This window comes from Falco punctatus, assembly GCF_963210335.1.
Source record: "Falco punctatus genome assembly, chromosome: 12".
Taxonomy (NCBI): Eukaryota; Metazoa; Chordata; class Aves; order Falconiformes; family Falconidae; genus Falco; species Falco punctatus.
In genome coordinates this window covers 20,131,022-20,158,499 of record NC_137592.1, presented here as the reverse complement: position 1 = coordinate 20,158,499, position 27,478 = coordinate 20,131,022, and the positions used below count along the sequence as shown (strand labels likewise).

Sequence of the window (27,478 nt, the reverse complement as noted above, 5' to 3'; positions counted from 1 at the left end):
GAAAAAGTCTCTGACTAATTTTGTTTAATAGTTTAGATGTAGGCAGAGTGTCCAGGTCTTTCTTTCCAGTCTTGCAAAGCCAGCAGTCAATGTTCAGTCCAAACACTGTCAGTGTGACATGGTGTATAGCAGGGTGACAGGAATAACGTGATTTAACCATGCAGCTCTCATAAACGCAACACAGTTCATTATATTCCAAAGAAAAGCACTGTTATTTTGGGAGCTGACTGAAGCAGACCTAGAATTAATGAACAGACCACAACATAAAATGATACAAACAATTGAAGAATGAATAGGTCAATTTGTTTCAATTAATTCGGGGCTGGTTCCCTGTTACTGTAAAGATGTCTGCACTGTACGTAAATATATATATGGTTGGTCTTTTTTTATAAATACAGACTGTGATATTATGTAAATTCCAGGTACACTCTTAACAACATTAAAAATAGAAACTCTTTAAGTATCACACAAAACCCGGTAGGTTCTAGATGGAAGAAAACATTTTAAACAAAGACCTTCTCATTTAAAGCAATAACCATAAACATGTGGCTTATGTATAGTATGCGGCAGCTGCAACAACATTCATATCTCAGTGTGCGTGGTCTTAGGCAGAGCAAGGGAAGTGCTGAAAACAGTAGCATTCCTCATGGATCCGCTCCAGATCCCACAGAAGTCAGGGACAATCTACCCTCCATGCTTGCTTTCACACTTGGGCAGCACAGCTAATGTTGAGCAAACAGACCACAGCTATGTGGCTCTCCCCCAGCAAACCAGGCACACAAGAAAAAATTTCTGTCCCCTCCCTAAAGCCTGGATTTTGAGGGGGGAAAGAAAGAGTAGAGAGGTGACACCAGAGCCGCCAGGTTCCTTATGCAAAGTCTGCCTTGTACTAACCCTGACATTTGTAAAGGTCTTGAAGACCCCAAGATCTATTGCATAAATAACTATGGTGGAGGTTGTGTTTTAAGGAGAAAAGGGAATATGGTTTAATTGACTATTATCCTTAATATGATGTTGCAAAATATAGTCTCTGCTAGAAATACTCATAACACAATATCAGATCATCACAACATGAACATGAGTGTTGGGCTCAGCTGGCTTACATGTTCTGGAAAGATCATTAGTTTAAAGTTTCTGCTGGTGGGAACTGAGAAACAATGAAATCTCTCAGGAAGCAAGTCCTTTTCACCACTGCATTGCACTCCTGATGCTTCTGCGTCACTGCAGATTGTTTTGTGGGGAAAGAGAAGGGAGAAGGCTAGCTGATCTCTTCTCCAAAGAGCATGGCCATTGCACTGGATAAGAAGGTGAGGGCTGGCTCACAAAGAAGATAAGATCCTCCTACAGCTTCCCAGTGACAGACCGGCTTTTCCACATCCTCAGTGCACATGAGCTAAAGTTCCTAAAGGAAAGCTCCAACAGGCACAGTTGTATCTACCTAGCAGTGGATTGCAGGCTTATCATGTTCAGCTTGCTTAGCTTTCCCACAGTAAAAATATTTTGTGTCAACACGAGTCAAGCTAAGAACACAGATCCTCATTCCTTGATCAGATGGATTCACTCAGAGGTTTTCTCCTGCCTGCTCTACACTAGGAAGACAGTATGAGGTAAGAAGCAGCACAGAGACCTCCTATGGTGGTGCACATCAGACTCTGAAGGTAGCCTGTTGTGTGGGAACTTAAAATCACACTTGGGAGAGGTGACAGGAGATAAACTATTTTCCAGGTAGTTTCTAAAATAAATAATTCTATCTTGTTTGTTGCTAGCTTTTTGTTTTTAAATTTGACAGCAATTTTTGAGATTTAATTTCAAGTTGAGGGTGTCTGTTCCTACCGAAAATGCGCATAAATCTGAACTTTGTTGTAAACCTCTAACCTATATACTTAATATGAAACCCCAGGATTACCTTGGTAAATGACAAATCATGGAAAGAAACCAACCCATAACTGATACTAAATCATAAAAGTAAGGCAACAAATAAGAAACCCAAATAATTTATTAAAAATCTATTGTCTATGGATCAAAAATTAATAAAGATTTGCTTTAGGGCCTCAGAACCGATAGCAGTGGCATGCACAATGCAAACATGCTTTGCTCCCAAAGACCTGGCACCAGCATGGCTATTGTATAACACAGCTTTAAACCCGCTCTGAAGCAATGCTGTAAATCAGGACTCATTCTGCTGAAGTCAATGGAGCTAAATGACCGTAAAACTGGTATGAGGGAGAAATCAAGTTGTTAACCTCTAAGTAGAGCTTGCACTTGTCTCACAACCTCTGTTTTGTCAGGCTATATTTTATTCATTCAGAGTGTGAAATGAGAGCCTTAAGCTAGTAAATAAGTATTTGATTTCAGTTGAGCTATGCTTGATATAACTTAACGATAGCAAACTTCTAGCATAAATTCTTGGCCCATATCCAGTAATATTGCCTGAATTGGAATGAAGGTGTCTGATTCTAACCTCAAACAGCCATTTGGACCATCTTCTGGCTACACAGTTTAATTATAGGAGAACTCAAAAGCAACTACAGGCTTCCTTCTTTGACCTGGAAGTTGCCACATTTCCTCAGAAACACTTAAGTATCCACTAAGGAAACAAGAGAAAGGAGTAACCTATCAGATAGTAGCAGTAGATAGATTCTGGTTTTTTCTCTTGGAAGTAACTTGATATTTCATGTTATGCTATTATTGAAAACAGGAAACTGAGGCCAGGAACCAGAACTGCAGAGCACTTTTTAAAACTGAGCTTTACTTGATGTTTTATTCCTCAGAAGATAATTTTTACCTAAATTTTCAGTGGGCTGACGTACATAATATTGGCTGTTGGCTGGCTGGAAGGGACTTCTCCCTCAGGAACACTGAGGCACTTTCATTGCACTGTAGGATCAAAACATCAGCATGAAACTTAGGTTGTCTAAACTGCCCTGTAGAGGACACAGAATCCTCTGAATTCAGGTAATGTGGCCCTATATCTCCATGTAAGAAGAACAATTCCTTCTTACAGTGGACCTTTAAACTCCATGAAAACATCATCCTAATGCTTGGTAGCAGTCAGCACACAGGATATCAGGAGTCATTTGGAAGGGAAAGGAGAACAACACAGAGGATATCATTCTGCTATTTCATAAGTTCATGGTGGTTACTGAGTACACCCCTCACCTCCACAATGGCTTAGAGGAGGAGGAGGGCTGCAACAGGGTGCAACAAGGATTATCTCATGTGGAGAAAAACTTCTCTACATGGAGAGTTTAGGTCACAGAGGATTCCTTCTTTTGGAAAAAAAGATGACTGATAAGTACTTGAAATAAAATTGAAGAAAGTATACAGGAAATAATTATTCAGCATTTCTCAGAACATAAGATCTAGTATGACGTACTAGTAAAGACTAATGCATGCTGGACTAGGAAGACTAAGGGACATTCTGTTTTGTTTTATACAGCCATACAACGCTGTAAAGGCCAAAACTATTAAAAATTCAAACAAAATACAATTATGCTCTAAAAAAAAAGACCCATGGAAGGCTACTGAACATGGACATACAGACTCATTCGCTGCTTCTTTCTCTGCATGCAATTTGAAGATCTGACCATTTCACTCCACTTAGAAGAGATTCTAAGGCCCATTTCATTAAGTTTATAAAAATGCTTTAGCACTGACCACTGTCCAGTTATATATTAAGACAACAGTTTTAGATACATACTCAAAGGAAAAACTATTAACCAAATGTTAAGAAACTGCCACATCCAGAACTGGATTTTAAGTTCTTCACTGTTCAGAGGCATCTGGAACATATTTAATGATTAGTGTTATTAGCTATATGTTATGTGGTAATTTCATACAGATTATGGACTGTGTGCAAAAATTGTTCAGAATGCAGCTCTTGATTAGTGGTTTCTAGCTACATCGTGTTTTTAAAGGCTTTTATTCATGCTGTTTGGTTTTGGCCCTTGTTTGGGTGGCTGAAAATCATGATAAAAGAGCCATCAAAAAAATGTGAGGAAAAATTCAAGGAAAATACAGAGCTTCACACACACACACACCACCACCACCACCCCCAGTTTCAATTAGAGGCCCCAGAGGGCAAAGGCAACCCCAGAGTTTTTGCAACTCCAGCCTGTAAGCCTCTGTCGCTGTGTGGAGGGGAGGAAGATGTCAGAGAGGAAAGGGATGAAGCCCTGGGTCAAGTGTGTGTCTTTCACTGAGCTTGCACCCTGGCTGCCAGGCCACCCTGGCACCAAGAGCTCTTTCCACCCTGTTTCAGTTTCTGTTTTCTCTAGGTGGTAAAGAGCTTTCTGTTTTATCACAGGGTAAGTCTGGGTTTGGCAGACACAAAAAAAAGTGCATTTCACTTTCTCTGGGAAATGTAAACAGCATCACACCCAGCCAGCACTACCAGTTAAGTGTAACAGCAGAGAAAGCTCTGGTTCATATCTGGATTTCACCTCCTGAGCCGCACATACAGATGAAAAAAGTAAAATAATTAGTTTGAAAAGGTTCATCCATTTATCCTGCTGGCACAAAGACCTTCTTTGTTTAAATTTATGGGTTCTTAAGGATCTCGTTTCCCATTTTTTATGATGGAAAAAAAAAAAAAAAGAAAGAAAAAGATGCTGCTGTGTAAAAAAAGCAGCAACTCTAAAAGCATTCAGAGGGAGCAGTAGTTTTAGCCTTCTGTTTGTGTGATTCCAATAGGTGTATTTAAATGTAAATGCTAGCCTTTCACCCTTGAGCCACCTATTCTTGCAGCCAGCAGAAAGAGAGCATTCATGGTATAATGTCTTTATGAGGACAGATCTTATACTTAATTTCTCATGTGAATCAAACTCTTTTATAACACATTTTTGTGAGATTAAAAGGACAATATTAGTCTAGTGGCTCAGCAGCCAGATCACTGCTCTGTCACATGGGAGACGTGGGTTCAAAGGGATGGCAGGCAACTTAGCAGGGAACTGCATGATTGAAACTGCAGCCACAGAAAGATTCAGTCCTCCCCGCTCACAGAATTGTTTAACTTCACATTATCTCCTCCCTAGGGTCAGCCAGAGCTACCCTCCCTTCAGCTCCTTACTGGAAACTGTGTCCAGCTTCTTCTCCCTTACAGAGAGTTATCAGAAGAAGGGTTTGAGACCCCAACTCCTTAAACTATCTGCATTACAGTAGGGAGGATTTTCAAGGAGAAGGGAGATTTTTTTTAGCAGGTATTTCCAGACAAAGTCCCTTTGACTGCCCAGTTTCACTCTGTGCCCACGCACTGAATCATTGTGTGTTCAGGTTACCCGTGCTTGTGGCATGTGGATGCCCGAACTGCACAGCCTGTGAGCAGGCGACATCTGAGACTCTTAGCAGAAGTACAATGTGATAATAAGACTGACAGAGTACCTTGGACCCTGTTATGTCAGGGCAGAGTCCCACAGGAGCCTAGGGGGTCCTGTGTATTTCTATATTAAGGTATTTTTTTTTCTCCAGCAGGCAAGAGTTCATTTTTAGTAAACAAGTTGAAAAATAAATTAGTTAAGCATAGGCCAAGCAAATTGTTGTATCTTACTTTGCCCCCACTGAATCAAATAAGGTGTCATGCTTTTTCAGAATACATTTTTTTGCTCAGTCTGAAGCATGGTGGCATGTGACAAACATCAGACTTTAGCTTGACATCACCTCCACGCAACAACGCATACAGTATGGAGCATGGCTTTAAGATGGCCACAAGACGGCTGTATCACGGACTGGTGCATGTTCAGCACTGCTGATCACTAGAACTATTATTCTTTTTGTGGTGCTGCTCAGAAGACACAGTAATAAGGGGTCTTTCTGCAGAGTGACATTCAAATGCTTAACAATATGATATTTTTCTCCTTGGATCTCACAGTCCAAGTACAAGCCACTGTGGGTTTTTTTTTTCTTTACAAGCTGTGTGACGCAAGATAGAGAAGTCTGTGTATGCCGCAAGTGTAAGCATCAATGTCAGGCAGTCCCACTTAGTTCTCACTTCCCCTTCCCTTGATACAGAGCATATGTCTCGTTGTGGCACCAAGCACATGAAAATTGAGGGGAAATAGCCTATTATTTTAGGAGGTGCAGGACCAAGCACCTGGAACAGTGAAATACTTGGAAAGCACTTCTGTAAATGTTTTAGGCTGTAATATATTAAACAATTAAGAGGTGTTGGTATTTCTGTGCTCGAGGGCATTTAAAACAGGGAAGTCCCCTTTAAAGGCACCAGAGTGGAATGTGTATGGTCATGCTCTTTAAAAGAAAAACTACCTCTTTTTTTTTTCCCCCTCTCTCAGCAAAAAGTCTAAGTTTCAGCTGACTTGCTCTTTCAGCAGAGGAAATGAAGCCAAATTATTTTAATGCTGTTTTACACAGTTAACTCCTCAAAAAAAAGAAAGAAAAAAAAAAAAAAAAGGCCAGTCCAAAGAATAGAATTAGCTACCTTGAAAACTCTACTCAGGTAATTTAGAAAATAGTTTCGCTAATAGCTTTAATGCATTGCTTGTATACCCCGGACTGTCAGCACTATAGGTTACTACAGGTTAATCAGTGAATTGCTGATAGCAGCTACAACCAACCCTTAAGAAATCCAGCATCCTTTATGTCTTTGCATCTCTTTTCCTGACAACAATAAACCAGTCGCTGGGCAACATCAAATTAGCATGAAAGAATAAGAAATCAATACTGACAATTCTTAGCTGAGCACACAGTCAAAATTAAGTTTAGTTAATGAATCCTTAGTTTATTCTTAGAAAGCTCTTTTTCGTGCCCTTTGTAGTACATGACAGTGAAATGCAAGTTCTTTTAGATGGTAGACAGACATGTTCAAGCACACGCACATCCCACACATGTAGCCTACATGCACGTACATACATATAGATAAATTCTAAACAGACAAGCTCTAGGAAATTTTAAATGGGAAACAACAAAAAAATTACCTACTGGTCTCTATAACACCAAGCAGCACACAGATTCTCTGGACAAACCTTAGAATTGTCTGTTCTAAAATTTTGTAAGATTATGTTAGCAATCATTTTCACCAAAATATTTTTCTGACAAAAAAACACAATATTACTTAATAGAACCTAAAATACATTAACAGTGGAAAATGCCTGCTTCAAGTTGCTTGTAAGAAAACAAACACAGGAATTGGCAACTTCTGTGCAGTTTTAATTTCAAAGTAATTATGGCAAGCTTTTGCTTTAGTCACTTATCTCAGGGCAGCCCATCAGATTAACAAGAAAAAAAAAAAAAAAAAAGATGTACTAAAACTTAGTCAGTTACTGGAATCTTCTGGAACTGAAAACTATACAGATGGTCTGCAGCATATTTGTATAGAAGATGCCCAATTGTTGATGGGTTTCCAGCTATTATAGTAGCATAGTAAGAAGGCAGATACTGGGCAGTGAGCACTGAGCAACTGTTGTCACTGAGCCTTCCCCTCTTGGCTGCATCCCCACTTGCCCAACGAGCAGTTTTGGTCTCCCAGAGCAGAGACAAAGGTTGCTTTGGAGAAGCCGGGAAGCCTAAGAACACCATGTAGATTTAGGACTGGATAGGAGGTATTGTGTGGAGGCCATGCCCATTACTCATCCGCTGGCAATGGGCTCTCTTCCTTTTGTCTGGAAAGACGGTAAACTTTCAATGCCATCTGAAAACAGAAGGCCTTTCACGGAGTGCAAAAACTCTGCCATCTCAATCATGTGAAAATATTGTAAACACTTTCCCAGCCCCCATTCAGCTGTCCGAAAAGCAGAGCTAGAAAACACCAAACAAAACAGGAAGGAAAGAAAAGGGTGTGCATTGCGCACTTTGTTTTAATTTATACCTTTTACTCTGAGCAGGAATTTTGCTTGGAATTTTCTTTTTTTTCCCCCTTAATGATAGTGAACAGGGTTAAGTAGCTATTATGGAGAAAAAGCAGTTAAAAGCCTATTCTATGGTTTTATTTTTTTTTTTTTTGGGGGGGGGGGGGGGGGGAAGGCCAGTGACAAGCAGTTTCTCTGCAGCAGAGCTTCTCTCGTATTTCCTTACAGCCTCAGCAAGAATAGATTTGAAATGTGCTACGGGACTTGGATTCTTCTTTCAGTGTTTACGTTGACCCACTCCTATGAACTTTTTCCAGGAAGATCTTCTCTCCAAACATTTGAACAACACAAGTGCTGTACTACTGACATATCTTAACGTATACAATCATGTGTAGAGAGTGGGAAGAGGTTCATAAAGAAGAATATGTTCAGAGAATGCCTGCACATGTGTGTATATATATGTTTATATGTCTATCAAACATACAACATATGCAAAAGTATACATGTAATTTGCACAGAATTCTTAAACTACTCACTTTGGCAGATGACACCTTTGTCTATATAGGTTGTGCTGGTGCAATATACCAATAACTCAGGACAGGTTTTACAGAAAATTTCAGTGTGTTACGTAGTTATGTAAAAGTGATGTAGTTCCTTGCTGAAGTCAGGGACTACTTGACATATCATAGAAACTTTGAACCACAATAACGCATTAGCACCCCAATTCTTCACTATTTTAAGTATGAGGTTTTCATTCAGGTTGATCAACTTAACACCAGCGAAAGACAAAGAAAAATAACTATGCTGGCAGGAAATATGCTTTGCTCCTTTGTGTAGAAATCTTGCTCTAGAGCAGGATTTCTGGTCCAGTTTGGTCCCTGATCCAATTCTGAACAGAGCAGGAAGGATGTAAGCCTGGAAGTATTCCTGCTCCCTCCAAGGCAAACCCTCTGCTCCTGACCCAGGAAAGGGTCAGCTGTCATCAGTGACTTCCAGAGAGATGTACTGCTGCTATCTTGGAAGGCATGTCTCACAAGTATTCAACAAATGGTGCTCACTGATGGAAATCAGTCCCCAGCAGGCCAGTGAGAACTGACTGCTATAGGAGCACACCATATCGAGGGGAAGCTCTTCTACCTGATTTCCCCTCACTCTGCTGTGGATGCAGACAGTTTGCTGACTGAAAAGGAGACTTTATTGTTTAAGCAGAGGGATATTAGTTTGTAGACCAGTTTTGCTATCCAAGCAAAGAGCAAATGTAAAAATGCAAATCAATTTATGCATAAGCCCATATACCGAAATACATTCAAACATACTTGGTGCTCTGTTCCCTACAGGCACATCCATCTAGGCTGTCCCTTGACATCCCTTTGTGTGCAGGAGTCCATGTGCACAAGAAGCAGATAGATCTGGGCGTTCACCATGCTCTCGGGTGCTACTCAGACCTTGCTTGAGGCTGATTTTGGTATACTCATTTGGCACCTTAGGATCTTCTGCTCTGGCTTCTGCCCTACTAGACATGCACTCATTTATGCTGATGAAACCAGCAGCTACTCAATAAGCTAACATTCCTCTTCTGGATTTGAGTGGAATTCAAGGACTGTAATGCACAAAAATGCATGAGAAGTTATTACCAAGTAGTGCCAGATGTGGCACATTGGGACAGCAGGTTCTCCTTGCCATCTCTCAGGATGCACTTTATGCATTAGTATGGCCTATTTAAAAGTTTTAGAAGTTCAGCACTTGAATTCCATACCCCCAAAAATGAGTGTATATTAGTACGCTTAGTCACTTAGTCTTTCTATGCACACAGTGAGAACACATACAAGGAAAAGTTGTTGCCAATAACTGAAGCAGGGGCTGATAAACTGACCATTTAAAATTCACAAATGCATTCCTTGGGACTGCCTTGCACATGCTATCTGAATACTTCCCTCCTTCCCTCTTCCCTCTCCATTTCATAAAAGGAAGCTGCAATAAATTAGAATTTTATGAGACTCCGAAAAAAACCCCTTCACCAAAATTGAAAACAAGACATAGATGTAGAAGCATATGGAAGGTTTATGAGAACACAGGAGGGGGAAAAAATGATCCCGAGCTGATAAAAAACCTGTCCGAATTTCTTGGTCTTTACAAACCAAAAATTACAGGAGACAAATGAAGAAGTTTGCTCTACAATACATACTGGTACATCTTCCAGGAAAGAGACATAGTTTTCTTACACATTCCTCTGATGCAAGGCAGGCTAGTAAGAACTACCCTTAAGATCCATTTTCTGACTTTCTTTACAAAATACTTCAAAGTTATACATGGAAATGAGATACCTTTCTGCTTTGATCTTTAGTGTAAGGGTAACCAAGCAGAAGTGGCTTCCTGGCCTTTCATACAGTTTTCTTTGGAACTAAACACTGGACCCTCTGAATTCTGTAACTAGCATTTTAAATGTTTTGTGGGATAAAGGCAGTTTTGTTTAATTTATATTTTCATCTTTGTTCCAAACCTCAAAGTGATTAATTCTGGTCACTGTACACACAGTTTTACTTCAGATTTTTTTTCCACTACTTCTCCCATCCTCACCACTCTTCCCTTCCAGAATGGTGTGGGTACAGGATTTTGTTTAGCTAAATGGTAGAGTGACTATTAAGGATTCTTTTGCTTTGTTTTTAAATACAATACTCCACATTCCAGACATTTCTACCAGACACAGTGGTTTGGAACTGAAGAACACTGCAAGCAATGAAATTTGGTTCTGGCTTTTAATTATTGCAAAATACTTGAATAACTTTTAGATATTTCCTCTCTAAGATGACCCAAACTTGGGGGCTAAGCTACCGGGTGTATTTGGTTTACATCTTAGGTTAGAAGCAACAATCCTGTAATATGTTTTGTTTTGCGAGAATATATGCACATTCTGTGTGCAGTGCCCAAATAAGGCCTATGAACTGCTAATTTCCATTTATAGAGGACACAAATGATGCAAATCAGTGACAGATAATATTATGTTGGCTTAGAAGTACACTGTTTTTACGTTCCTGCTAAACTGATCAGTCGTGAAATGGTTAATAATAGTAGCCATTGAATTATCCTTGCTTCCGATACTCAATCAAAATTAATTCAATGGGTGGCAAGGATTGCCCAACATGTCCCATTCTTCCGTGGCCAAAGGCAAACAAATTCTGAAGAGAAGGTGAGAAAACAAAGGTGAAGACATCCCGTATCAGAGTGGGGGAAACGTATTTACAGAACAGACATGCTCCTGGTCTGGGGAGATGGTGTTCCTACAGGGAATTTGCTACAAAGGCTCTGTACTTGTAAGATTCACTCTGGCTTGGAAACAAGAATGTACATAAACAGCATAGAGAGAAACATCTAAAGGGACCTGGGGTTTTGCATCTTCCTTTAGATTATAATCTTGCTGAAACTCAGGAGACCTCTCCTGAGAGTGCTGTGACTTACTCAAACACCATGGAAAGATCATTCTTCCAAAGGCAAAACAAACACAAACAAACAATATTGTGACACACAATTAATGAAGAGCCCTTGTTTGCATGGTGTCCTGCAGAAGTTGAGAAGAATGAATATTCTTGGGTCTTCTGTCATTAAATAAGACAGTGAAGAAAAAAAGAGTGATTCAGACCTTGATCAGGATTATGCCTGACTTCTTTATTTCATCAGAATTTTGAATGTCCCTTGATTCCTTCTCTTTTTCTATTTTTGCCCCAGTCTCTGGTTCCCTGTGTGCAGTCCCACTGACTTATTCAAGACATTCTCCTCAGGTATCTGTAGAGACGGGGGAACGCCACAGTTTTCAGATACTGAACCAGGTATTCATAATTATTCAAAGATGGACCATCTGAAAAAACTCAGCTAGTGAACAAAAATGAACTCTTTATAGCTGTCTTTATGCCATAAGGGATGAACTGAAAAAGGTTAGTACGTTAATATTCTGCGAGAATTAACTTTAGTTTGATGTTAGGGATTTGAAAGTAATGATAGTTTATTTTCTTTTCAGTTATTACAATAGCTGTAACAAGTTCTGACTTTTTCAGAGTCTATTCGTAATAGATATTGTTTCACCTTATTTATCTTGCCACACAAAATGCTCATACCTAATAGTGTCACAATGAAGAGCATTACAGGGAAGATCAAGCAGTACTGTCAGTCTTTTAAGGTCTTTGGGATCACAATCCCAAGCGAAGACAGGGATCTTCCCAAAGCACGGTGCCTAGCCAGACTGCACACCTTTCTACCATGGCATTAGGTGGCAATGAGTCCCTTTCCGAGGCACACAGTTCTCCTGGGCAAGGGTATAGGGGACCAGCACCTCATTCAGCTCTAAGGAGACTCCCAAAAGAAGGATGGCTAGAAGTTCATCATTGTGGTCCTATCCCACAATTTCCCAAGGCAAACCTTGCCTCTGTTCCTCCCCACTCTATTCCCTCCACACAGTTTATGTTGCCTGGTGCCCCAAACATCTGTATGCCTGCCCCCCGCCCCCCCTCCCCCCCGTATGAGAGATGTAAGACAAGTCCAAACACAGCTGTCAAGTTCTAAAATCAGCATCAAAGCTCAGTAAAAGCAAGAGGGAAAAACAATATGCTTTGTTAAACAACACCGCCTCAGATCTCAAAGGGTTATACAATGAAAGTAATACCCTCTTTGAGTTCTGTATATGGCAAGCATTACCTAACATCCTCAGTCGGAACCCCACTGTTTATGAGGTGATGAGAAAAGAATACAGCTCCCTCCTGTCAGTAGGACATCTCCACTGCCCCGCAGGAAATTTTTTTGTTATATTTCAGATGTATTGAATCTTCTAGACATTAGAAAAGCAAAACATGCACTGCGCACTCTGGAGCCATCACCTCTTTCGGTCAGCTCTTAGGTTTGCCAAGGTCACAGAAAACACTCTTTTACATCATAAGTCTTACCTTTGGGCTGTTGTACTCCTCCACAGGAACCTGAAAGGATTTAAAAAGATTTATCAAACCAGAAATGGAAATATTTATGTTTGGAAACATTGGTATTTCTAAACATTTCTTATTTCTTTCCTTCCCCACTGATACCAATTCCCAGTCTTTGAGCCATGTGGTTTGAAAGTTACTTCTCAGGGAAAAAAAATTGCCTGCTAAATCACCCCCACAACCCACACACAGTTAAGGCTTTCTGCTGCACTACTGGTATTACTACTGCCACTATGTATGTGTATATATAATGTGTATTTACATGCTTGTATTACGTATTCATTTTTTTTCTATACAAGTTAGCTTTTTTTTTTTTTAGTTTTATGGACATCAATTTTTATCGTTAGTATGAATCCTTATGATGATCTAAAGTGATCATCTATTTAATGTAAGCTACAGAATTCACTGGTTTGTTGACACCCTGATCCCAGTACATTTCTTTAAACTGCAACAAAGATGCAGACAGGCAACTGAAAAGCTTTTTTTGGAACAGGGAGGGAGGCTCAGAGCTGATGTCAGAAACCCCCAGTGCATGATCTTCAGGAGTCTGTGGCAAGCCTGGCCCTCTCCAGAGCCTCCTCAAGGTTCTTCTGGCACAGACAGTAAGATACTATCTTGGCATGGAGCAACAGGCTCAGAAAGAAAAAAGAAAAAGTATGTTGAATGGCACAACAAGAGGTTTTGGTTGTTTTTTTTTTAAAGTACTCAAATGACCAGGTGAATTGCCCAGCTGTTGGCCCTAAAAGTTCTCCGAGTGAGCAAATCAACCTCAACATTTGCTCACATGAGCAGGATGGATGCAGCCAGAAATGTGTTTGGTAATACTGCTACTTTTCAGCAGGGTAAGGGTCTGCTCTTCTCTCACAGCCATGTATGAAACACTTTTTGCTGCCACTCCATTTCAGTGGACGTGGCCTTTTAAGTAATAACAGGGTGTGCAATGCTCCATATTGCAAGTGTGAGCAAGGAATGGGGAATACTCTAAATGCTGAGCTACTGTTATGATAAATTCCCTGGAAATGGGAATGGCTTCGCAAGGATCACAGCATACAGTCCTCATTTTGTCTTATAAAAGAACAGAAAAAAAGACAAATTTAAGACTAAATAACACAAACAAATTTTCTCCTGCACAGAGGTTACAACCACAAAATAAAAGCTAGGGCTCTCCCTGCTAGGTTACTCACCAGGAGACAAAGACAATAATCCAGCAGCCATAGCAAGTCACTTAGCAATAAGGAGATGGAGAATACCACCTATCATTCTCCCTCTAACATCCTTGCTATTTTTTCCTAAAATGTACAGGAAACCTTCAGCAAGAGAGGCATCAGCTCACCAAACAGAATCATTCAGGCCACCCCAGCACTGCATGGTCTGTTAAATATGCAGGGGGGCTGGACATGGTGATTAGGAATGAAGACACCTGAATTTTTCAGCAATAAAGGCAGCTTGGTGCTCCTCCACTGTAAACAGGTGATTCTTCAGAAACAACAGGAGAGAAGGACATTTTAGGGTCCAGGCAGGAAAAATATTAATATTTCAGCTGGTCTTCAATAAAACAAAAGTGGAAGAACAGGAGGGTAAAAGATCACTTTTCTCTTGGTACAAAATAACTGCTCTAAGGTGCTACGTTTCAAAGTTTACCTTAGGTAAGCATCCCCAGGCCATCAGCTAAATAGAAATGTGATTTCAGTATCCCAGAAATAAATACATTTCCCTCAAAATAATTCTTTCCTTTCCATTGTGAAACCCACTCCCTCCACCAGACAGGGGCTGTGCAACTACAAGCTCCCTGGGACCGTTTGCCCATCTGGGACACTGTACCACAAGCATCTTATCTTTGCAAAATGCCTGGAGGTCCACAGAGAAAAAAGAAAACATACACACCACACTTACATCTTCCTCCTAGTGCTTGGCCAGGCTTGTAGCTCTCAGCCAGGCTTTTGCTGTTACACCCAGTTTGAGCCCAAGCAAATTCCAATCCACTCCTGTTCCTGAGGCTCCCATTTATTTAAACAGGTGGGACCAGAATTTCTGTGCTTCCCAGAGCCTGTTGCAGCTGAACCAGCTTATAAAGTAATTCTGCTACAGGTATCAATTAAGAATGTGCAGTGGGGAATTTCAGGCTGCAGAGGAGCAAGAACAACAGAGCAGCCATTTCTAGAGTTTAGGTGCTGGCAAAGTTAAAAACAACACTCAGCTACTCTGTAACTTTCTTAACTCAAAAGACCATTAGCTGGAATTGTTGCATAAACTTAATAACAATTTTTATTCATTTACTTATTTTTTTATTTAAGGCTGTCCCACCATTCTATTATCTGTCATTAATTTTCCATATGTTCCCTTCACCACCGCTCTTAGGCTGGGTTCGGTTTACAGAGTTGGATCAGATTTCTTTACAAGCCAGGACATTTGCTGGCTTGCTTACTAGCTTGAGGCCAGTTATGTTTGAGTGAGGCCCAAGCAAAACAAGTGAGATTTGGTGACTTTCCAGTGAGTAGGCACCAAATCTACATGATCCATGTTGTTTTTTAAAAGTTTAAATTTTTTTAAAGTAGCAGTTCTTCCATTATTTCAGATTTATGCTTTTTTTTACAAAACAGCCGCTGGCTGATACTTGCTCATATATTGCAGCATCTCTCTGCTTGCTGTAAAGCAGAGCTTTTTGTTCTGTTTTATTTAAACTAACCAGTAGGAAACAGTTTATAGATTTTTAATCACAGGTGAGCAAATACACTCATATATTTGGAAAAAAGAAACTGATGAGAAGATCAATGAACTGTTTTGCTTCGTCTAGTGTTTATTACTCTTTCTTTCAAAAACATTCATGTTTCATGTGAAACCCTCCTCTAGTTCAAATTTGACTTCTTGAAACATTTCTTACACTATCACAATCTGTGAGTCAATAAAAAATAATTAAAAGTAAAGTGTCCTTCCATCTAAGCCTTAAAAATAAAATAATGAATGTCTGAATAATCACTGATCTAACTATATCCTGAATTATTTAATTCCTTTTTTCTCCCTGTTTTTAGCTTTATTATTCTAAGCACATCTGAGATGTATTTTAAACGCTTTGGGACAAGGACTATTGTAAATTGCCAAGAATATTTGGGGGCCTTATGGAAATGCCAAACAGAATTTCAAAAGTAATTTGCCACTGAAGGACCCACCGGACCTTTGAAAATTTCCCATTTTATACTCCCCACTGCACATGCACAGAAACTTAAGGTAGCAGAACCAGAGTACAGTCCAAACATCAGACCAGAAAAAAAAATACCAGTTTTAGATATTGCATCTCAGGTTTAGTCAAGCACCGAGTAGCACACTAGTAAGCAGGAGTTTGAAAATATCTTGAATGCAAAGGGATTCTCACAAAAATATACAAAAATATACTGTCTGTCCTTGGTGCAAAGACATTCCCCCGGCTTTCCTTCACAAATTTAAGCACTGTGTTATAGATGTTGTAACAGATGGCATGTGAAAGTTATATGAATGCTGCATATAAACATCATATAGTCCATATTGTTACTATTCGTAGCACTTATCAAGGTAACCAAGCACCAGACCCTGTAGAGCTAAGCATTTACATAAATACAGATCAATATTTTGTTCTGGACACAAGCAGTGTTTCGGTCCCACAGCACTAAAAACTGCAGCTCCTGAGTGCTAGGAGTGTGCTTGCATGCTGGGCAGAGTTTTGGGAAGCAGAGAAGATAGACACCCCAAACAGAGGGCCGAGCTGGAGCTGCCCAAAGTAGCCATTAGGAAATGTGGAGGGTATTGGAATTAGCTTAAGCCTTTCTGGAGTTTAGCCATCTATCTCAAGGCAGGGATCCCCACCCTCCTCCACTGCTGTCCATACCTCTTCCACCAAAACAGTAAGAGAAGCGGGTGCTGCTGCTGCCAGGCCTGTTTTACACAACCTGCTACAACCAGAGCTCTCCCTCAGACTGCAGGAGGTGTGAGCTCAGCTCCCTCTAGACATGAAGGGTTCCAAACCTGCATTATCCACACCTGTGCTAAAAACTATCAGGCTACAGGTTATCCTGCTCTGGAAAGGTCCTCCTCTTCCTTCTAAAGCTGTTTCTTTTGGTCTGTTTAGGAAATGAACTCAGCCTAAACTGAACATCATATCACCTCTATTTTATATTTGTCTTTCACATCTGATCTTCCTAAAACAACAGTTTACTTGCTCTCTGGGGCTATTTACAAAGTATCAGTAAGTCCTTCCTTAAGTACTGTAGCATTGCCATGTGCTAAATTGCACTTGCTTCCCCACAGAGTTTGATAAAGGAAAAGTTATATATAAATTTTCCAACATAAAGAAGAAAAAGGAACTACCATAATCAACCCGCTCAGGCCCTGGAAGTGTTCTGCAGAACCCAGCAGCTCATCACATCAAACCACAGGGATGTCTTTTTTCTTATGTTTGCTTTATGGTTTATGACATAGGGAGGAAGGGAAGGAGATTGGAAGAGAGTAACAGGTGAGGAAGAAAACAGAAAGACTCAGTGACAAAAGGAAACAGATCAGATAGGAAAAGGCAGATTTGCAGGTCATTGGCAAAAGTGCAGCTGTTTACCCTGTGGTAGGTTGGACAGTGAGTGAAAAGCAGGCGAGAAGAATCTACATACACATCTCTGCAGAGATCCCTGCAGAGATCAGAACTACTGCAGAACCACCAAATAACCACCAACAACCACCAAATATGGAGCTGAAAAACATAAAATTAGGGGGGATAGCTGGGAAAGAACAGTCACAGGAGCCAAGAAAGGGCAATATTTCAAGGAGTCGTTGGGGTGAGCAGCATTAACAGCAAGCAAAAGGTAAAGATGAGGTTGCCGGATAGACCTGTGACAGGATCAGGAAAATCCCAGTGGGGGATTAGCTACACACCACGGGTTTCTGTGCTTAGATACAAAAAGCTTTACAAACCAGATTGTTGGCAAAACTTCATGAGTCCCACACTGGAATAATTAAAATAAAAGCTGTTCATTTAAGTTATTTTTGGTGGGCATGTTTGGATCAGAGAGTGGAGTTGTTGAGCACAGTGTAATACATGCCAAAAGTCCTATTATGTGCCTGCCGATGCGCCCTGCCATACTTGGAAATATGTTCAAAAACTGTGGCAGAGTCCTTGTTGGCTTTGCACTTGAAGGACAAACCAGTGCTAGACGTTTCAGCTGGAGGTCGCAGTGCTGGTACTGAGCCATTTCTCCTGGAAGTGAAAGCACTCTCCTCTGAGTCTGGGCAGGGAGACGTTTGCTTTGTGGCAGACCTTCGAGTGGGCAGGGGACTGGTCTAAACAGGGTATTCCTGCTCAAATTCATACATACCTATTCTGAAGTGACAGGGATGTGGAAGTCCACAAAAGCTTATACAACATGGTGATATTCCTATCTGATGAAATGAGGTGCTCATACCAAATATACCTTCACAGCTGAAACAGTCTGGCAAACCAAATAGTAAAGCATTAAGACCCATTTAAAAAATATCAACCCATTCAGGTATAACATTTGGGTTTTTTGCAGTGGAGTTCGTCAAAGGACCCCACAAAGAAGCTGGGTCTTTTCTGAATGTTCCCTCACCTCACAGGCTTTTTTCACTGAAAAAAACCACATAGTATTAAAGTTGCTGTAAACGGAGACAAACAGATTACAAAAAAAGCTCTGAAACAAGTGTGGACCAGAAATTTCATAGGAGACAAAAGACACTTTTTGATCAAGAGCATATGAGGCCCAGAGCCTATCATTGCTTATTTGGAAAACTGGTAGACATCTAACTGAATTCAAACTTCTTTACCCAAACACTAAGCATAAGGCTTGAAGTGGCTGAAGCAGCCTTGAAGCACTGCAACAAACAACTGCCATTATCAATCGGCTCAGAACCATCACCTCTTGGGAACAGAAAAACAGAGCACATACTGAATTTGTTAACGGTTCTTCTAGCGAAACCATACCCACAGTACCACACTGCTGCTCCCCTGCCGTTGACCTATGTTGGCAACTTTTTCCACAAGAAAGTTTCCTTCCTTCAGCACAACAGCTCCTGGTAACTCACAACAGGGCAAATTGCCTTCCTTTTCTCTAAAGGTTATTTTTTCTCAACACTGGACAATACAGGTTGACCCTACTTGCTGTTCTGCAAATACAGACTCTAGACAATGATTTTCCAAATCAGGCTTTTACTGAAAAAATTAAGAAAACAATCTGAGAAGGTGCTTATAAAGGAAACAAAAGAGGTACATATCTTCATTTGTTGAAGATTGGTTGGTTGGTCGGGATTTCTTTGAGTGGAGTGCTTGTAATTTACCAGATTCTTACTTAAAGCAGCTTAGATTTACTTACCATTTAACTCAGCCACAAAAGTGTTAACTAGGATATGTGTGAGGGCTGAGACTAAGTTCTTAATAAGTGTTGTATTCCTGTCACCTGGAAGTTAAACATTAGGTTCGGAAAATGCAAATGGTGGCTTCGTCCTCAGAATGGCAGCAGAAAAAAAAATATTTGCACTTTTCCCCCTCTAACAAGAGGATTGGAAAGGAGCAGTTCTTTCAAGACACTCCTTTATTCTCTTGACAGCAAGAGCTGTACTGCTGAGACTGCCTCCAGTCACATGTTATTAATACCCCAGCTTCTCCTGTCTGGAGCCCATGCTGCAAATACTCTTTCTCCCTGAAATTACAGTCTTCATTGGCTTTATTTTGTGGGCATTAGACTCCCTCTGCTCCACACCCCTGCAAAAGTGCAGGTGACTTTTGTTCAATGAGTCCTCAAAAGCTACACGGCAAAGTTGTCAGAGCTGAGACTTGTCTAGTTTGCAGAGCTGAAGTCTTCCTCCAGCTGCACCTACATAGCTGTTTACCCTCCATTGTCACGGATGTTATTTTGTACATCACAAAAAAATTATCATCTCAATAAAATCTACTGTTTTTTTTTTTTTTGTCCAGCATCTGAATTTGAGACTTCTGGGGTCAATTATGACTTCCTAAAAATGCAGCCTGGATTTAGACAAATTGTTTTCTCTGACACTTCTCGCTATTTTTTAAAAATAAACATCTGTAAGTATAGCCACTCGCTCTCTTTCAAATCTTACCTTGAAATGAAGGGTTCCAAACCTGCATTATCCACACCTGTGCTAAATGCACACCTTGAAATGCTTCTTTTCTACAAAACCCATTTAAAACCTTAACTGCACTGCCATTACTGCTGCACTTAGGCTGTGCTGGTCAATATTGCTGCACTGGTACTCCCTCCCCTTGTCTGTCTCCATCTCCTGACTGTTGTACATTTAGATCAAGAGCTCTTCAGCTCTTCAGTACAGGGATTGTTTTTATCTTCTCAGTTTGGAGAGGAGCTAGCACCATCAACCTAAGCGCTAAGCTAATATAAAGGATCAACGGGGGAAGACAGCTTTGCTCTGTTTATGAATTACCGGTCTCTTCAAGACACACTGGAGTTCATTGTGCACAAGTAAGAATATATGTACAAGAGATATTAGGCATCAATCTGAATTTTAATCTACAATGTTCAAAATTAAAAATTATTGTGAATACTTTGACTGCTAAAATGTGGGACATCTTAGGAATAATCTTCTTTAAATGCTTTTGACATAGTGTATGTCATAAATATCACTTCCAAGTACAACTTTTCAGTTTCTCTCTTCTCAACTTCTCCTGCCTGGAAAGACGAACTGAATTTGAAAGCTTCAGGGGCCACAGACTCAGGGCCAGATTCTGTTCTCCTTGGCAGCTCTGTAAAACCACAGCAAGTCCACTGACCAAAGCTGAGCTCCAGGGAGGAAAAATAGTATGGGTCCCATGCTTTGTTATATTCTCACCTCCCTCCCCAACCTCTTTAAAACACAACCCCAAAATGCCTAGCAGTATCTGCTGTCCTGCGTGACCGCGCTGGTCAGGGGCTCCCTCACACTGCCAAGGGGCTGTCAGCAGAAACAGCACGGCAGCTCAGACACTGGGCCTGTCTGCTTTGGTAAAGCTGCCAGAGAGAGACTCTTTGCTACCTCAGATATTCATGCTGCAGAAATATAGGTTACTGTGGTAAAAGTTTCCATCAAGTGGGAGATTCCCAGGCTGGGTCTCTGGAGATTTTTAATTCTCACTAGCATGGTCTGGGTGCAGTAAACGCAGACCGACCGATGGGCTCCCACGTTGAAACCAGCCAGCCAGTTTGCACAAGTCTCTCGTTCTAAAATATGTGTAATTTATTTGAGCTGATATCGAGGATAAAAATCAACTGTCTGTTTCCCAGTTAATAAAAAACATACAATGAGAGCAGAGCTCTGCCAGCATATCTTGTTTACCCAAAAATGTTTGGCATTAAATGTGAAATCGGAAATGAACTCATTATCTGATTATTTTCATTTTGAAGAATTAACCGCTTTGGGGAAAAGGCTTGTCTTAAACAGTCCCCTCATATGGATGACTAATTACAAATATATATCTCTGAAGAATACAGCAAATGCTCGTGGCTCCCAGGGTAGGATGCAGCACTATCAGTTTGGACAAGAACATTAGGAGTATCTTCTCATGTGACTTATTTCAAAACAGAAGGAAATCCATTTAAGCTAGCAGCATCATGCTCATACAGGTGAGCAAAGAAGACTTTCCAAAAAAGACCATGCTGTATAATTCTTATCCAGGTGATATGGATAAGAAGTGCTCAACAATTAATTGTAGTGGGTTTGCCCCTTCCCCTCCAAAAAGATAATTATATAGCAGTATGAATAGTTATAACTTTCTAGGTGTAAAAGTATGTTGAAAACAGCATTCCTCAGTGGTATTAATGAACATATCTCAGTGAAAATTAAGAAAGTGGAATCAGATACCCATTCAGGGCTAATAATGTTTTAGGAAAACTTCCCACTGTAGCACCAAATCCAGGTCACTCTGGATTAAAAGAAAACTGCCTTCAAGACAGCCCATTGGGCTGCATCCTTTTGTCTGTTCCCTGCAGCTTCTTTGCTCCATTTTCATCTGTCTGATCTCTGCTTTCAGTATTTTCTGGTTAGCCCTCTCTGTAGCTGGCTCAACAGTTGCTGCTCCTTCTAGGGTTGCTGATTGCTGTCTCTGCACTCAGAAAGCGGGTTTCTTTTCCTATTGGGGGCTGGTGTGAATTTCAGAAAGGGTACCATGGAACCCTCCACTGTGTGTCAGCACTGTGCAAGTTAAACAAGCATACATCCTCCACTGAACATTTGGCTGTTTGGTTCCTCCTCTTTTACTCCAACAGAAATATCCCTGTTCTCAAATGCCCTGTGAACCTACCTGCAATATCACAGCCTGCTTCTTCCTCTTAGCTACATTGATTATTTTTTTTTCTTTTGGCTAGCACAACAATCCAGAGGCAAAAGTACATTGACTGGTGTCCAGGAAGGCAGCAAACATCCCAAGATGACTCTGGGCTGCCCAGCCAACACATTGCTTTGCAGGCTTCATGCAGCCCATGGGCTGTGGTAGCACAGGCAGGGACAGTGCAGATGTCTTCCCTCCAGCTCAGCCAGTATGGAGAGCAGGTATCCAACAATTAGTCAACTGAATCACTATGCATTTGGTCCCTATCACTCAGTTCAGATCTCTTTACAGAGCAGATACAGTCAGGAATAAGAAGTTACCCTGTCTGGGTGAATAGCATTGGAGTCCCCAAAATGCTGCAACTACCATTTCTGATTCTTCTTTAGTCTATGCTTTCCGTTAGTTGGGGTGGACAGGGAGAAACCAACTCCCCAGAGCACGCCTTTGAACTTCTTAAGTAATTGTAAAGGTCAGATCCCATCAACTGCAATACTCATTCTCTGTGATCAGATAAGAATGGCACAGCATTTTGCAGGAAAATGCACAAACACAGGTAGAATTCTAGAGGGGGTGGGGGAGAAATATCGTTGTAAATATTGACTATAAAAGAACATTACAGAAAAAAAACCCTGAAAATGTTACATTCCCACCAGCAAAGATGCACATTCCCAGCCTAATGCTGATGTGACAATTTCCATGTACTCTTGTTTCTTCTCTTTTGCATAGCAGTGCACACAGCAGTGCTTGCCTTCTCTCTAGCAGCTGGTCTAAGGCAGTTAAGGGTCACCAGTACTGTTCTGTTTCAGTTCCTGGAGGATCCCTGCTCTGGCAGAATGCCACGCTTCCTGAGCCACTCTGTCTTGCCCTAGAAGCTGAAGAAATATTCCCTATTTGAACTGCTAAAATTTCATTTCCTATCTGATGTTGTCTCAGCATGAGCAGCATTTTAAAGTCTGTTTTGGTGTTTGCTCTTTTTTCTTCAGATCTCTCAAAAGATCCTATTTTTGACTGAAAGGTACAAACGAGCATGAGCTTTGTGAGTTCTTTGGTATGGCAAATGTAAGCTTTTAAAACAAGGTATTTGAAGTTTTCTTTCCATTAAACTATAGAAAGTAATTAACCAGGAAGTGTAAACAGCAAATATGAACACAACAGAATAGGCTGTTTGACTCTCTTTTCATTCTAAATGAAACAGAAAAGAGGAAGAGTAATAACTTTCTCAAAGGAATTTGTCACATGTGTTGTTTGCACGTATCTTTCACATCTTGTTCTTTCACATCTTGTTCTTTCACAGCCTATTAGATGCTGGAGTTGAAGCTGCATTCTTCAACTTCCTTCTGTAATCCAGACCAAACTGTGTCACCCATAGTTGTTTTTATACCATTGAATACTAAGCTTTTCACAGTTGGGGTTTTTTTTAGTATTATTAATATGGTATCTAAAATAATTTCTAAAAGTCGAAAGTTACATCTGCTCCCCACATTACCAAAAACATACAACAGTGCTGGTTTCCGTCACTCTTGATGTTACTGTTGCTGACACCTTTCAAAACTTGTAATAGTGCTAAGGGTTTATCTCATTAAAACGTGCAGTCAAAAAAAATTACCATCACCTCATCACCATTACACTGCTTTATAAAGAAAGCAGCCTGTTGATCAATGTTTATGCACAGAGAAGAGCAAACTTGTCCTAAAATTTTCATGGACACAATGTCACCTGGAGTCTTTTCCTACAGTTTCTGCTTTTTAAATTATTTCTCTCAAATTCTTTTGCTTTAATCCAATTTTGGGGTGGGACTCTTCTTTTGAGTTGATGCTGTTACCTGCTCCTTTCAGCTACGGAGAACATACAGCTGAAGACCCAGTGTGGTCTGTGGTTTCTGTCAGAGTTAACCAGAGACCCCTAGTTAACTTCAGTCCCCAACAAACCACTTATTTAAAACACACCGTACTGTGTCACATAGGTATAGGTAGTGCAAGACCATTTCCTTTCCTTGCCTAACCCTGTAGGCAGATGGGTGGGGATGTAAACAGCAGGTGGGAGGATGCTGTGGTCTTGCTGAGGAATAACTGGTTGATCAGTCTTGCAGCAGCTGCCACAGGCAGATACACAACCAACCAGGGGGAGTTAGGGACTCATTGATACTTTTAGCCATAATGTAAACACTTGGTTTGGAGTGTTGAATGAAGCAATATTAAAGTGAAGTCTCTACACTGTTTGTATGTTTTCATCTGTAAGTTTTGTATGTCACTGACATGGCTTCAGCTTGTCCTAAGTGGTAACGCTAATAATCTATTTTGTTTCACACAAGCTGGAGGCATTGAGAAAAGTTACTTTCCTGTGCTACTTCATCTCTAAATGCGCTAGGTACTGAACCACAATGTCTCTCTGTGAATGCAGTTTCCCTCTTTCCAACAGCAGAAATTTAAAAAAACAGTTTTGCCATCTTTTCAGAATCCATTGAGGGCATTAGGAATCCACCTTTTAGTATCGATGAGCTCTGGCTTGGGTGCTTGGTGCTGCATCACAACCTTGTTTTTATAGTACTGTCCTTTCTCTTACAGAGCACAGTACAGGGCACGAGGCAAGTTGCACAGGCATCTCCAGGGGCGTGCCTGGTCAGGAACAACTTGAACTGTCAGCATCACAGCCTGAATAACAGTACAGATCTAGCAGTTCCACAAGATGCACATCCACTACTGTTCCAGTCTGTCCTCAAGAGTAATGAAGGAGAAGGATAACAGTTGTCAGTCCTCTCTGGTAAAGGCTGATCAGCTTACACCCCCCTGTGTTATGGGCTTTGTTTTCATAAGCTTTATTCTTAAATATTGTATTTTGTTGTCCTGACAAAAATACGGTCAAGGCTATTGTCTGTTAGCACCTGGCATATTCAGCGGACAGATTCTGAATACACTGGAGTGGTTTGTTGTACTTTCAGGGTAGGGAGAATTGTATGAATCAGCTTTTCCATCAACACAATTTCCCACATGTTCTGGAACCACTCAGTAAGTGTGGGTACCTGGGTTGACTTCCACACTGCTGTTATTGTTGTTCAGTTTTTCTGTGATTTTGTACTCATAACTGAATGCCATATTCCTAGAGAAAGAGAAGATGGCATTGAACTAAAGATCGGTTGCACGTGCCATTTCTCACAAGATTTTTCAGTTTTTTCTGTTGGGTTTTTTTTCCCCCTGTCATGTTGCATGCTGAAGTGTTCCATTGACTTTTTTTGCACATAGGGTATTCTCTGGTCTTAGTTAACCAGGTCCTTAGGGATTCAGGTTTTCTCAAAATATAAAGCAGACACTACTATGACAGCCAAATGCACTGTCTCAGAGAAGTAGCAAATAAACAGACCCCATTTATCTTCAGGTTAATTTGGAAGATGAGGATATGCAGCACGAAGCACATCAAGTCCTATTGCAGGCTCTTGGGAAAAGGTATGTTATATTAACCCAACTCCATCTGCAGCTCTGGAACTTGAGAGCAGCAGCAGAAATGGTCAAGTAGCTTCCAGCTGCGTAAGCACACATTTTCTACAGCAGCTTGTTTTAATAAAGTATTGTTCGCTGTTATATTGAGGGTCCAAGCACTGTAAGCAGCACAAAATCAAAAAAGCTTAAGTAAAGTTTAAGACTCAAACTGGATAATCATATTTATTAACATCAGAATTTACCAACAGTGCCCACAAAGGCACTTAAAATGGAAATCCATATGTCTCATGCTGAGACACCACAAAGGAAGCAAAACACTGAGCAACTTTTCAGGCTGATGAGGACACCTTCTCATTCCACCTCCTAGCCCATCTCTGAGGATAGTACTAAATAGCAAATGAATTGAATTTAGACTGCTGCTGAGGTGCAAGGTTAAGGACATATGGAAAAGACATGATTTAAGATGAATACCATTATTTTATGGCACTTCAGGGTCCCCTACACTTTTCAGAGTGGTAAAGGGCATGTAGCTTCTTCTCAAAAGAGAGTGTAACCCATATTGTAGATGATTAAATAACTGTAAATGAGGTGAGAAAAAAGGTAGGGTTAACATGAATATAGAAAATTGTTAATTAAGAAAAAAGCTCTTATACAAGGCATGTGTTTCTGTATTTCCATAAGAAACACAAATGAAAAGTTTAAAAAAAAACAAAACAAAACAAAACTTCAAAATATCTTCTGGAAATATCCACATGCAAGGAAGTTTGCAGCCATAGGAGATGTGGGCATTGCCATAAGTCAAGGATACTTCTGAACACGTGTAAAGGCTACCTACTCTCATTAGCCTTGATGAGATGAAGTGTATCAGAGAAGTTTGTGTTAGCAGTCCTATCACAGGGGCATGTGTATTGCACGGATGAGAGATGTCATAAATGGTCTGGTTTTGGGAAAGGCTTGTTTTGTAAACCCTCTTAGTGTTAGACGAAATGATAATGGGTTCCAGGCCAGGTGGCTGACTGTGGTGGCTGTGGACACGTTTAAAACATTGGCTTAGTCTGTACGTCACATGTTGCTTTTTCCATTTGCCATGTCCTTATGCTACAGGACATATGAGGTCAATACCTTCAGTTCTTTCCAGACTCATCCAGTTCAAATTCACAGCTGCAGCAATCTACTTGATGTCTTGTTTCCAAGACACAGTGTCTCTCCGTCTGTCCATATTTCTGTTTAAATGGCAAAAGGTCTTCCCCACGCTTTGAGTGGATCTTTTTACGCTGGTAATTCTTAACATATTTCTGTTTAAATGGCAAAAGGTCTTCCCCACGCTTTGAGTGGATCTTTTTACGCTGGTAATTCTTAACATTTTTAAGCCTGTCTGCCTCTTTCTTCCCCTGAAGTGAACTACAGAAATGACAACATGACCCTTCTTCAGAGAAGCCACACAGAGCTACAAGATACGCTGATTACAGAGGTACTTCTACCAAAGCGCAGTCTTTGACAAAGCGCTGCTGCCCGCACTGTATCGCAATGACTGTTCTTCTCATTGATGCCTCAAAGAATCGAAGTTTCTACTTCAGATATGGAAATGAATAATCAGTACTTCTTCTGCAGGGTAGCTGCAATGCTAGAATTCCATAAATTGTATATTGTAGCCATTCTAGCCCAATCTGGGGCCTCCCAGCAGATTTTCTGACAGAAGAAGATTGAGTCTGGCTGATAATTTGGGAAAGAGATGAGAGGGGAAACCCCCAGCACAGCAGGCACTGGTGTTAGTGAAACAATAGCTGAAACTCTGAGTCATTGCTGAAGCAACGTTCAGACATGAGCATCAGAGGACACGCTGTACTACAAAAAGACCCAGCTTCTGGATAAGCTGCACACAAGGAGACCTGAAAAATGTTTAATTTTGTAAAAGTAAAAAATCCCTATATACATTTTTCAAGACTGAGATCTATATCCCCCAGGTGGTTT

At 40.6% G+C, this 27,478-nt stretch overlaps 1 protein-coding gene across 1 annotated transcript in view; it reads right to left on the bottom strand.

The window, feature by feature from the left end:
• The window catches only part of LOC308072140 (uncharacterized protein), a 264,344-nt gene that overhangs the window by 84,441 nt on the left and 152,425 nt on the right, over nt 1-27,478 (bottom strand). Inside the window, exons 3-4 of the mRNA XM_080408622.1 lie at nt 12,731-12,760; nt 11,437-11,579 (exon numbers count right to left, since the gene is read on the bottom strand). The gene's annotated coding sequence lies outside the window, so the exon portion shown is untranslated. The remainder of the gene's footprint in view (nt 1-11,436; nt 11,580-12,730; nt 12,761-27,478) is intronic.